General features: G+C 38.9%; 1 protein-coding gene across 2 annotated transcripts in view; it reads left to right on the top strand.

The window, feature by feature from the left end:
- The window catches only part of grik4 (glutamate receptor, ionotropic, kainate 4), a gene marked incomplete at both ends in the record, with an annotated part of 175,185 nt that overhangs the window by 86,716 nt on the left and 75,326 nt on the right, over positions 1-13,143 (top strand). The gene's annotated exons all lie outside the window — the stretch shown is intronic.

Below are 13,143 nucleotides of genomic sequence, written 5' to 3'. Positions count from 1 at the left end.
TGTACGAGCCTCGGCTACGACAAGCATTTGTTCCTGCTTCAACCCCCAGTCTCTGGATCTGACCGGTTTGACACCTCTGTACCGGTCAGTGTTGCAGGTCTGGCGGGTCTTCTCCTTTGAGCGGGAGCTTCTCTGTACTCTGGGTTTTGGCTGTTTGAGGAACCCATGCTTGGAAACAAGCTGTTTTCTTCTCTGACCCTTACATCTGTCGTCCTATGCTCCCAGATGAAGGAGGCAGGCTGTGTCAAACTGGACCACCTCCTAAAATCCTCAGTTTCTACTCTGGCTGGTCTGTAGCTGGTCTGTCACTCAGACAGACTTCGTAACAGGCTGGTATAAGATGTTTGTGCCTCTTTACCAGAACCACTGGGAGCGTTTGCTGAGAACTCTGTCTGACCAGTGGGATGATGATGAGTCTGAGTATGTTTTCCTCTCTCTGGTAGTTTCTCCTGCAATAGAGCAGCGGCAGGAGAACCAAGAACTTTTATTGACTTTTCATATTTACCAAAGCTGGGTGAGTTTGAGGGACAGGGAAAAAGAGACCGCTACCTCATTAGCATGAAGGTTTCAAACCTGTGCTCTCTGGCGGCTGTCAGGGAGTCGAGGTGGACTGAGTTTTTTGGTTCTGGGACATCCCCTAAGGCATGCTGGTGGTCCCTGTACAAACCCCATATTGATAAATGGTCTGGTTACCTTCAATGGAGGCTTGTGCATGGGGCCATAGCCACTACCAGGTACCTGGGTGTCCTTTTGGTTTCCAGTTAGAATGGGGTCACCATCTTTTTGTTCAGTGTACACGGCTGATGGGTTTGTTGGAGCTTTTGAGGAGTCTGGTTTAAAGGTTTGAAGAACTGTTTTCTTTAAGTTATTTTGTTCATGGTTCACGGTACTCTGTGCATAATAAACCTGTTCACTCACTGTTAAATTTTATTTTTGGTGAGGCTAAGTTTGCCATTTGGAAGACCAAAAAGAACTAGATCACAGCCAACAGAGGTTCTCTTGGTCTTTACCAGGTTACCGCTGGCTCGGCTCAGGGCGGAATTAGATTTCTTTAAACTTACAAACAGGTTGGAGGGATTTATGGATTTTGGGAGTCTGCAAAAAATATTCTGTGTTCAGTTACAGAAAACTGTTTGGTTCTTAACTTGTTTTATTTTTGACTCCCTTTCTTTTTGTTAGTTGTATATGTGAATCTTTTTTCCTTGTTGTGTGTAGCCTGAAAAAATGGATTTTTTAAAGTCTCTATAATTTTTTCTTTCTTTCTTTATTCATTTCTTGTCTTAAAATGTGTTTTTTCATTGTCTTGTTGAAGGCAGCATACTTTTTTTTTAATAATGTCAGTAAACTTTTTGGGTTTAATTTCGCCCTCTGAGAAGCATAAATAATCTTTGCCAAGAGTTCAAACACAACCCCATCACCCTATCATACCACCAAAGTATATACACATATATGTATATACTTTTAATTTTGCAATGCAATGTAAACTGTGTATACTTTCTTGTTTTGTGTAAAAGCCCAACTTGGCATGGGCATTGGAAATTGGCCTTGCACATACTGCAGCTAAAATGCTGCAGTATGTGTCATTATTTATGGAGCATACTTTTCCCTATTAAAACAAAATGAAATAAATAAATAAAAAGAGCAGAACTTTTTAATTTGGTCCAAACCATACAGCTTTCATTCCTTAAAACCATTTTGAACACCAATGGGAGCGAGACGCAAATTTCCATTATCTGATGGTGCACCTCAGATGCGTCTAAACCGAGAGAAATTAACATCGCATTGATACCAGGAAGGTTCTTTATTTGCACAAGGAAATGTAATCGGCTTTAACGTATGTGACTTTGTGCTGTAAAGGCATTGCTACAACAATCTGTTGCTCATGTGGTTATTTACACTTTTAATGGGAACCTTTTCAAACTTCGGACTGGTAGTGTATATTCTAATGCGCAAATACTGGGATGAAAATTGAGAACAGAAGAGAGTTTTGGTATTGTTGTTTTGTTAGTTTTTGTGTTCACTGTAAATCACTATTGATGTTTAAATGAAAGTACCTGAGCCTTGCATTTGGGAGAAAAATTCTTCAGTAACGTCGACGTTAGGGACTTTGAGAGTTACAGTAAAATTTAAACCACCGCAGCTTGGACAGAAATCAATGCTATGGTGAACTTGGGAGATAGATGCTCCCTAATGGAAATTAATGAGGTTCAAAACACTTTGCTCTAATAGCGCTGTAAAGATTTATATCAAACTGATTTATAACTCATTAACAATGGGCTGCCATCATCATGTTTTCTTCCAGTCCTGTCATTGCAGCTCCTTTTCTTGCTTTTTTAATCTGCTTGTTTTTCACTTCTTTTTGACAAGCAGACAAAATTGCTCAAACTACATATAATTTGCACAACCAAACGCAGAGATGGAGCCATGACGATGACCCCCACAACCCTTTCTTATTTTAACAACATTATTCTTAAGTCCAGATATTTGCCCAGGGATGGCATTGATAAAAAATTAAGTTAACAGAATTAAAATGTAGCCAGTATCCTCCAGGCAGCCAGAGCTGTAATGCAAAAGCTGTAAGAAAGTCAGGAACATCCCATAAAGTGACTCATCTTATTGTATTGTGTTTGAATTTGCTCTTGTTATCATGAATGCATATAGGCATGGAATAAAATTAAATTAAATTAAATTGAAGTAAATTAAAGTACTTTATACAGCCCAAGGGGTAATTTATTTGTTTTGTTTTTAAATATAAAAGAAAAATAGGAACTAAGTACAAGATAAGGAAGATAGTGAGTTGTTCTGGAGGGTGATGACTTCTAGCAGTAATGATCTTTAATACCTTTCTGTCTTGTTTTGAAGTTGAAGTAGTCCCTCACTGAACATGCTTTGTTGTTACATTGTGTTGTGTACAAGATGTGAGGAATGATCCGTTAATTTCAGCAGCTTGAATTCTTTCCTGTACAATCAGCTCCAGTAGCTCCAGAGTCCCCAACACAGAACTAATCTGTCAGTTTGGTTGGTCTCTTTCAGCCCGTGGTTCTGATGCTGCTGCCCCAATAAATAGCTGCTAAGCTGGTTGCATTTTCCACATCAGACTTATTAGAAGATATCCAACATCTTAATGTATACATTAAGCTTCCTTTGGAAATAGTCTGCTTTGTCCTGTGTTGCATTTCCAGTAGTCTGTTGTCCAGACTACCTAAAATTCTCTACCAACTCCACCTCTCCTCCCAGGACATTAACTGTTATTTACTTCTGTTCCTCCTGAAGTCAACAATCATCTATTTTGTTTTGTTTGTGTTGAATATGAGGTAAGTGTTACTGTTCCATCTTACTAACGGACTGACCAGTTCTGTCCTCTGTACTCAGCACCATCAGAGTATTTCTGTAGATGACAGAACTCCGAGTATTCAAAGTATGAGAGGTAGAGTGTAAAGAGAAATGGTGAGGGTAAAGTCCCTAGTGATCTTCCAGTGTTGCTGACTGCCGTCTCAGACACATAACTTTTCAGCCTCACAAACTGTAGTCTGTTTGTTAGGTAGTCATTAGTCCAGGTGTGGTTGTGGAGATATGAAAGTGGGCTCTTTGAAGCAGAAAGATGACAGCATCTGCAACCTCAAGCCCATTACGATAATCAAACTGCGAAGACATTCACATGCTTATTGAGGTGAGTCAAAAACAGTCTGTTAAGGTTTTCCATGATGGTCTGCAGTCTTTGGATTCAGATGGTTGGGATCTTTAGGTACTGGAACAAGGCAGGATGCCTTAAACAGCATGGGAATTAGTTTCTGACTCAGAGTGCTGCTATAAAATCCAACAGTTGTTGAGAGCATGTTTTCAGAGCCCTGGGACTGACACCATCTACACCTACAGCCTTGTTCCAGTTGAGTTTCTTCAGTTGTTTCTTCACCTGACTGCAGGAGACAGACAGAGGTGGAGGCAGAGGAGGCTGCAGTATGTTCTGAGGTTGAGGGAGGTGAGGCTGTGTTAAGGTCCATGGCTAAGTGGAGGTGTGACAGGAAAGTTGTGGGCTTGCTGAGGGTGTTCTGTTGGAGTGGACGCAGAAGGTGAATCTCTGTCAAGACTTCCATCAGTTTGATCCTCCTTTAACCTGAAGCTGGCGATCTTTTTCATTCCTGACCACACGTCCCTCATGTCGTCCTGCTTGAGCTGGTTTTCTTGTTCCTGTAGTCCTCCTTACATGTCTTAATCTAAGTTTTGAATTGTTTTTTAGTTGTCTTTAACACAAAACTCTCTCCCTGAGCACTTTCTTTTATGCTTAGCAGCTTTTTTAGGTTGCTTGTGATTGCTTCCGGGTTTTGGGAGGTGTTCATGCAACCATATATCGGTGACCCACATAATACTGCTTTCCCTGCATTCTTTTTTCGACTTGGTTAGCACCTCAAGCTCACCTATTTCCTTAGCTAGTGATCTCACATTTCCCATCGTCATAGCTGAGACAGTTTCACCCTGCATTCTCTTCGCTTCCTCTTCAACTCCTTTGGGATTACCTGTGTTATTTTACTGTCTTGGTGTTGGGAAGTTTCATCAGTTCATTGCACTGGAAAATAACTATTCTGTTGCCATGAAAACTCATCAAAAGAGTCTTGAAAGAGTCCAAAGTACATGGGAAAATCACATGCAACACAGCTTCCAAACCAGCATGAACAAATCTTGAAAAATTAACTTGACTGTGATTGTCTTGAAAAAATATCTAAAATAGCTTTGTTTATGGTCTCTCTAAATAGCTTTGTGTATTGAACAGTTTGAGTGTTTTGTCGTCTCCTCTTAAAAGTAAACATCCATTTCTTGAAGCTTCCAAATCTAAAATCACTGAAGCAAGAGTCATAGCCTACATTCAAGCCGTTTTAAACACTCGGAGCCAGATAATCCCCTCATGGCACAGAGAAATATTAAGGTCAGGGTGTCGCCTGAGCAGACAGAGTATGTTGCAATCAGTCTCAGATTTACTCACTATAACTGATGAAAAAATTGGATTTTCTTTATTAATCTACATTTTTAGTTAAGTGACCGTCTTCAAAGTTTGACAAACAACCATAAACATGTAAGCTATTTACTAAGCTTCAGTATAAATACGATAGCTAGATAGATAGATAGATAGATAGATAGATAGATAGATAGATAGATAGATAGATAGATAGATAGATAGATAGATAGATAGATAGATAGATAGATAGATAGATAGATAGATAGATAGATAGATAGATTACATTTTTGGCTCCCATGTTTATTAAACATCATCACAAGTCTAACACATATGTGTTTATACACTTTAGAATACACACGTAAAAGCCCACAAAGATGACTATAATTATCCATGTTGCTTTCTGTTATTATGTGGCTCAACAGCAACTCTATCTAATGAAGCTTGGAGACAAAGAAAACTAATAATTCATTTGCTCAAATGAAATTAGATCAAAATCAAATTACATGTTGCTGCTTTACTCAAAGTGAAGTTGCAAAGTGAGATGCAACGTCATCTCAGAGCAGATTCAACATTAGAAATGACTCTAAGCAACACCTTCAGTATTGAACATTCTGCATCATGCTTTCATTGTTCAGAGCAAAGATAAGCACAGATGTAGCAGAATGTCGCCATGCATGCTTGTGTACACTGAAAGCATAGAAATGTGCTGGAATCTGTCTGCTTCATAACTGTTTATATGCGTTGCAAGACAAAGCTTTGTCAGTAACATAAAGCGGCTGTCACATGTATAACAACCATACTAGAAGATGCATGATGGATGCAGATTTCGAATGAAAAGAAAAGTGGATTTCTAAAAAAGATTTGTAAAGAATTAAGCCATAATTAGTATTTATCAATTATCTCGACTAGAAAACAAGAGAAAGAATATCAGATGCATGAATTTCTGCAGAGAAGCATGTAAGATTTATGATGCATGAATCAACATGAGGTAATATATGGTATTATATGTGGTATGATATATGGTCGTGTACTTCATTGTAGTTTGTAATTAAATCACCTCTTGTGCTGAAATTCGGAATGTTGCCGAACAAATTATTAAGGCTTGTAAACATTAATCATCCCTAATTTTTCGTCTTCCCTGTGTCTTAGTCTCACCACCATCCAAGTCTTTACATTTTGCTTTTTTTGTGTCCCCCTGTTTTACCCAACCACCTCCTCTGTCTTCCTCCTCTGCTGACACTTCATTTGTATCCGGTCCTGGCATCCCTGACTAACGATCTGCCAAACTGCTCCCCTGCCTAATCTGTTTTCCCTGAATCATCATCTCAAGACTCTCATGAACATTTTCACGTGGCTACCCTTCGATATGGGGGTTTTGTCATGGCCACTTAGAGATTTGACGGCTTTTTAGCCCTCGTTTAGATTTTGTTTGTCTACTCTCCTGTGTGTTGATGTGATCCGTCTGGTATTGAAATTGTGGATAGAAGAGGTGATCCAGATGCTCCTGTGTTCCCATCAACATGTCAAGTAGAACTGTTTTTCATTCTAGTAATTACCTTCTAAATCATAGCAACGCTAGTTGTTTCCATAATTTATTTTTCACTATTCACTTCACAGCCAATTATATTTTAAGATTGTTTTTGGGAAAGATAATGACTGTTCACTGGCCATTATCATAAGGACCAATGATTTTCAGGGGTTGCTCACTCATGCTGTTTTTTTTTTGTTTGCTTTTTTTTTTTTTGCTCGTCTCTTCGTTAAAGCGTTTTAGTTCAAATAGATGTGCGTTGTAAATGTCTCTGAAATGTGCTACGTGCTCCTCACTACATTAACTCTGTTCGGAGATTTCCGAGACACTGTTCCTGAATAATGAAATGCTTAATCTAAATCCGCAAATTCCATTTAGTTGATAGTGCTGATCAGAATTAGACATGCAGGTGATGAGGTGAAAAAGGAGCACAAAGGCTTCACTGAGATGGATCAAACATTGCATCCTATTTTATGTGATAAAACTCTCAGAGCCATTTTAGTTTTTCTCCCTCTATCTATTAAACCCACTTAATCCAAGTTGTTAATATAACTGGCTGTAAAAGGAAGATCTAATAGAAATCTTGGCCCTTGGCTCAACAAGTGTGGAGAGAATGAAGTAAAGACATGATATGTGCAAAAGCTGGGAGCTTGCAGAGCTCAACAGGACTTTCGCTGCGTCTCCTTGTGAAAGGAAAACTTTCTTTCCTAAGTTCAAGCAACTGACATCATCATACACACACTTATGCATGGGTGTGTGCACTAAAAATTAGGACACACCGAGGCACAAATGTTTCTCCGCGCACACACACACACACACACACAGCAACTCTCCACTCCGTGATTTCCATCTAAGTGATTTGTATCCTGCGATCCAAGCCTCTCTGCTGGATTGAATAAATCACATCAGGTTGGGAGTGACTCATTGTATGTTGACGCGATGCCTAATGTCATTTGAAGGTTAGATGAGCACGGGATTGGGCATGGCAGTGCCCTGCATGGCACACTTTCACTTTGTGATGTTGTTATGAGTTTTGATGTGAGCGTTCTCAGTCACATGCACTCCAATCCACACGAAACGATCAAAAAATGCGCTTTGACACACAGTGCTGGCTGACATATTATCCTTCTCCTCAAAGCGGGGTCCCTCAGTCCACCCCCCCCCCCCCCCCCCCCCCCCCCACATACCCGTCCGCCTGTTTGTTTTGTTCTTCATGTTCCATTTCCCCTCTATGCGCCCATGATCCCTCTTGTCATTTCAATCGTTGTTATGCATCCGTGCCTGAAAATCTGCCAACTCTTCACACACACACACACACACACACACACACACAAACACACACATGAATGATAAAAATCAAATAAATAAACTCATAAGCATGCCCTGCCCCACCACCCCCATCCCGACTCTGGGTTATACATACAAGTATGTAACATCTTGGCCTGCTTATCTCCCCGCCTGTCTGTCTGCCTGCTGGAAGTAAGTTGTGCAGCTTTTGTCTTGTGGTGTGTTGTTGTGAAATATAATGATACTAAAACAGGTTTGAATCTAGAATCTCACAAAGACTTTCATATCAACTTTCTTTTTCTCTTTTTCATGAGTTCTCAATTCATATTAGTTAAAAGTGGGCTTGGCAGGTTTTTATGAAAGGGTGTTGCAGGGAGTGAGGTTTTATTTATGCAGCACAGCCGTTATTCATGAATTAATCCCCTTTTTTTTCCCCCTCCGACACTGACGTGCTCTCTGGCATTTGTTCTCGGCCAGTTGGGGTTTTGGACTCGACATGCTCCATGCCTCTAATTATTCCACCCAACACTGTCAAATTATAAAAATGTTTTATGACGGAGCGTGCTGCTAAAGAACAGATGAAATGTATGCCCACCCCCCTGACAGGCACAGCCATAATTTACTCATTTTCTCTGCCTCTCTAATAGTCGATTTGTACCCTGGCAATTCCATCTTTTTTTTTTCCCTTCTGCAGCCTCTTTTTATCACAGCCAAACCTTCATCCTCCAGCCCTCTTCTCTATCTGTGTGTCTCTCTGGGTTGTGCTGGTATTGATAGACGCATTGTTAGATGGTTCTGCATTCAATTTTATTGTTCATTTAGATCAAGTTTTATTGCACAGGCAAAATTTCCTATACAACAACTCCAGTTCCAATTAAGTTGGGACTTTGAGTCAGATGTAAATTCTTTTCAACCTATCTTGAAAGGTTATAAACTTTATTAGTTTTTGCAAATATTCACCCATTTTAATTTGATGTTGTGTATTCAAATAAATATAGATTAAAACATATTTAGCAAATCATTGTATTCTGTGTTTATTCATGTTTTACACAGAGTCCCAATTTCTTTGGAATTCGGGTTTGTATATCTTTGAATATGATTTGAGAAAAAAGAGAAAATTAAACATTTAAACCTCACCCTCCATCTCTTGCACTCTGTACAGAAGACTTATCCCTCCCCAACCCCACCCCTCCCAAAAAAAGTGCTGTCAATCAAACTGCTTTGGAGGGCAACTACTGTGACTGTGAAAATGATTGGGATTTAATTAATTCCCCTCCACGGCTTATGTAAAGTTAATATTTTCCTGTTTAGACACAGAGTTTGAGAATCAATCAACTGGGTAATAGAAAAAGGTAACAGTCTATGTGGGTAGTGACAACAGAGCGCTGTATCCAGACTGAATATAAACTATGGCATCATTATGTCACAACAAGTATATTTCACCAAATAACGTCTGCTTGCTACTCTAAAGCAATGATGCCTGTTGAGCAGGCATGTTTGCATTGACTGGGTTCATGCTGTAGAGAGAATTGTAATTCCTCTGTAAGGGTGACTAATCTTATTTTTAACTATAATTTACTCCCAGTATAGATTATTCTTCTGATATTACTTGATAATTTGAACATTTTCTAATAATTCCAATATTAGGAAGGTTAATGAAACTTTGAAACTTTTGAAACTGAAAAAAATTCTTATTTCATGACTTGAGGTCCTGCCTTTGGCCAAGAGCTTTATTGATGACTCATATAATTGTATAAATGAAAAACAGTGGAATATTAAGCACACAATCATGTAAAGCATAAAAAAGACGATTTATTATTTTTTCTGTTTCAGCAACTTTGGAGGTTATTAAGATATGAAAAAATCTAAGTGAAACAGAAATTTCACCTTGTTGGAAACCATCTTTGAAACCCAGTTAAGTACTTCATGTTATTAAGAGAATGCCATAGTTTGATAAAATCACATTTTATCATTTGTGGCCTTGCTGCCATTTCTTAAATCACCATAGCTTCAGTAGGAGTTTGGATGAAACAGATATTGTCATGAGGTCAGTTACGGTTGAAGGTCGAGCTAACAGATGCTTTGTTCCATCACTTGTTGCTGTGAAGTCACTGTATTCACATTGCTTCACTTGCTGAAAGAGATTAATGTGTGAATAAGATTTGTGTAAATGTCCTCTTTAACTTTGTATTCCCAGTTTTTACCATCAGCAACCCATTGCGTTTTAACTGGATCATGTATTTAACACTGTTTTTATCTAAAGTTATTTTTCCCTCTCTTTAATTTATGATTTTAAATTATGCCTCTTATTTTCAATGTTTCTGTAAAGCCCTTTGAACAACCCTGTTGTTAATTTGTGCTATACAGATAAACTTCCCTTGCCTTGAAAATAAAACCATCTAAGATGGAAACAAATACAGTCGGCACCAGAGCCCTGGGGTATAGTTATTTTTCAGGATGAGATGCTGCTATGAATGACTGGATTCTTCATTACAGTCTGTATCATTTCTTTCAACATTTAAGCTTTGATTTAGATGATATTTGATTAAAACCACCACCTATCTCCTTACACTTTCTAATCCATTCTCTGCAGCCTGTCTGCACCATTAAACATCCAATATAGTCATTAATGTTGGGATCGGGGCCTCGGCCATTCTGTGAATTGTTTTGATGAAAGTATCTTGTTCAGATGGAGTGTGAAAGTGAGACTGACTTGATGAAAAGGGATTAAAAAAGGTGGTCCATTTATCTCTGGAGATGATTGGAAAAGAAAGTTCATGCCGTATTTCATGGTTTTTTTTTAAATCATTATCCAATAAAATAAACATTTTGTACAGTCTTGAAGACCTTTTCCCTGTATTCATGTCAAAGTATCTAAGTGTACAGTTTATTGTGTATATTTTCAGTTCATATCCATATGCATAATAGTACACAGAGTTTTTTGTTTAGTTTTTCTATCATTTTTAGTTTTTATTCAGTGCTTTTGTGGTTTGCCTTTCAGTGTGAAAACATCATCACAGAACACTGAAACACTGGTACTTTCAGGCCCTTTTAATGCTTTGTATCAGACTGCACAAATGACTCTAATTTATGTCCTAATTTATAAATACATCTAATGTATTTATTTATTCATAGTGATTGAAAACAAACTACATTATTCAAACATCCATGGTTTGTGCTTAAAAGCTCCAGCTTATCATTGCAAATAGGCAACTACTGACCAAGGGAGACTTATGTAAGCATTTGCTGTTATGATGTATCTTTTCTGGGTTTTTAGATGTACTGGGGCCAGGTAGGCAATCATTTGCTTTAGTCACCTTTTGAGTGACTGAGATTGAGCCTTGGCTGAGGGAGGGTCTAGCAGCGGCCTTTCTGTTTGGAGTTTACATGTTCTCCCCGTGTAAGCGTGGCTTCTCTCTTCGACTTCTTCCCAAAGACATGCATGTTAGGTTCATGGTTAATCTAAATCGTCCCTGGTAGTGAGTGTGAGTGTGAATGGTTGTTTGTCTCTCAGTGTTGGCCCTGTGGTGGACTGGCAACCTGTCTAAGGTGTACTCTGCCTCTCGCATACTCATTGCTGGGATCCCCAGTCCGAATTGGACTAAGCGGTTAAGAAAATTGATGGGTGAATGTTCTTAGAAACTATCTTTCAATTTCCAGCTGAAAATAACACACAGATGCCTCTCAGAGAAGCAGGGAAGCCCAAAGACACAGAAGCAAGACATCATGATGCTTCTTGTTATCAGCCAGGCGTGGGAAACTAATGGTTGCAAAAAGAAAACGCACCATATGCAGTTCTGCTTCTCTTTTAATTGAACACAATAAAAATCATATTATATACAACTTTATGATCATAATTACAAGTTTAAAGTCTTTTAAAGTCTTAAAGTCGTATTCTTTGCAACATGGTGTTCATTTGTTAGTTATGGTTCGGTTGAGGGTAAAATTGATGTAATGCAGATTCATCTCTCTGATGAAAATCAGCCTTGAAAATTCAAAACTGAAACTTTCAAACTGTACTTTCTTCTACAGTAATATAATATCTTCACCTGCCTGTTGTGCAGGGTAAAATATGTTTTCCTGTCTTCCCAGTCGATGGCACACTGCTTTGTTTCTGTCCCGTACTCTGTCTGCTTCTCCACATCATGGCCTGAAAACTGTCTTCACTATGTTGGAGCTGAAGAAATGTCAAAGGAATCTACTCCAGTTTTTTTCTTTTGTTTGTTTTTTTTTTTTTTTTTGTTTTGTTTTGCTTTTTTTTTTTTTTTTAACATGCTTGAATTTATTTAAACAGGACACAGTAAATGAAAACATGTTTTCATACATCAGATTCTGCTTATCATGTGTTTTAATTATTCACAATGAGTCACAAAGCGGTCCAACAAATGCACTGACATACATATGAAAATTCATGTAGGGAACTGTCTGGCAATGAGTGAGTTTCTGTCTCTTTATGTTTAAATGACTACAAATAGATTTGCGCCTCCGGTGGTTAAAAGTGAAGCCTATGCGGATATGCATTAACCTGCAGTTCCCCCTTCATTCACTAGTGCTGGCTGCAAAACAGAGCAAATCCCCATAGACTCCCATGTTAAAAAGGCCAACTTCACAGCAGAAATAAACATGTTTACAGCCTGGTTCAAAAATCCATTTTCGGTTTATAGGTCAGGTTTACCTTCATGACAACTGTAGGCGGAGTGATTTTTTTTTTTAATTTGCCCGTTTAAAAGTAATTTAATCTCGAAGTTCGCCATATTTAGGGGCGTGTCCTTTCGATTGACAGGTACCAATCTCCGGCTTTAAGTCAGAAGAACGTAGAACAGCCGCGGTTTTTCGCCGGTTAAGAACGTGACTTAACTTTAGCCCGCTTACCTCCGTTAGCTGGTTAGCTCCCATTATCTCGGGGTTAGCTCGGTTAGCTCTTGGCTACAGAAAGCTCGGAGTTCACTCGATGTCAATCATCCGCCATGACACTCACAGCCCCCCTCTCAGCTCCACCTCTTTGCCCATATTTGTATTTTCCGGGTGAGATGACGCGCATGATGCTGCCAAGATGGCGACGGTAGGAACCGCCCACCGAGCTTCAATTCAGCTCTTCAGAAACCAATGGGTGATGTCACAGACGCTCCGTCCATCTCTTTATATACAGTCTATGATTTGTGCACGCAGAAAGATACATTTGTGTAGTGTGTATTTTTTAAGGAAAACCAAATCCAGGAAAAGCCTCAGACTTCTAACCACTTGGCATTTTCACTATGTGAGATCTTATTGCCTTATCATCCCAAACAAAACTTTCCAGTATGTAAAAATATATTTCCAATGTAGAAACTAGTCTCTGAGAGGGTTTGCTTACCATAAAGCCATTACAATTGACGTT

The sequence above is a fragment of the Telmatherina bonti genome, assembly GCF_933228915.1.
Source record: "Telmatherina bonti genome assembly, chromosome: 9".
In the NCBI taxonomy this organism is placed as follows: domain Eukaryota; kingdom Metazoa; phylum Chordata; class Actinopteri; order Atheriniformes; family Telmatherinidae; genus Telmatherina; species Telmatherina bonti.
Note: the sequence above shows the minus strand (reverse complement) of the source record. Positions and strands in the feature narration are given on the sequence as shown.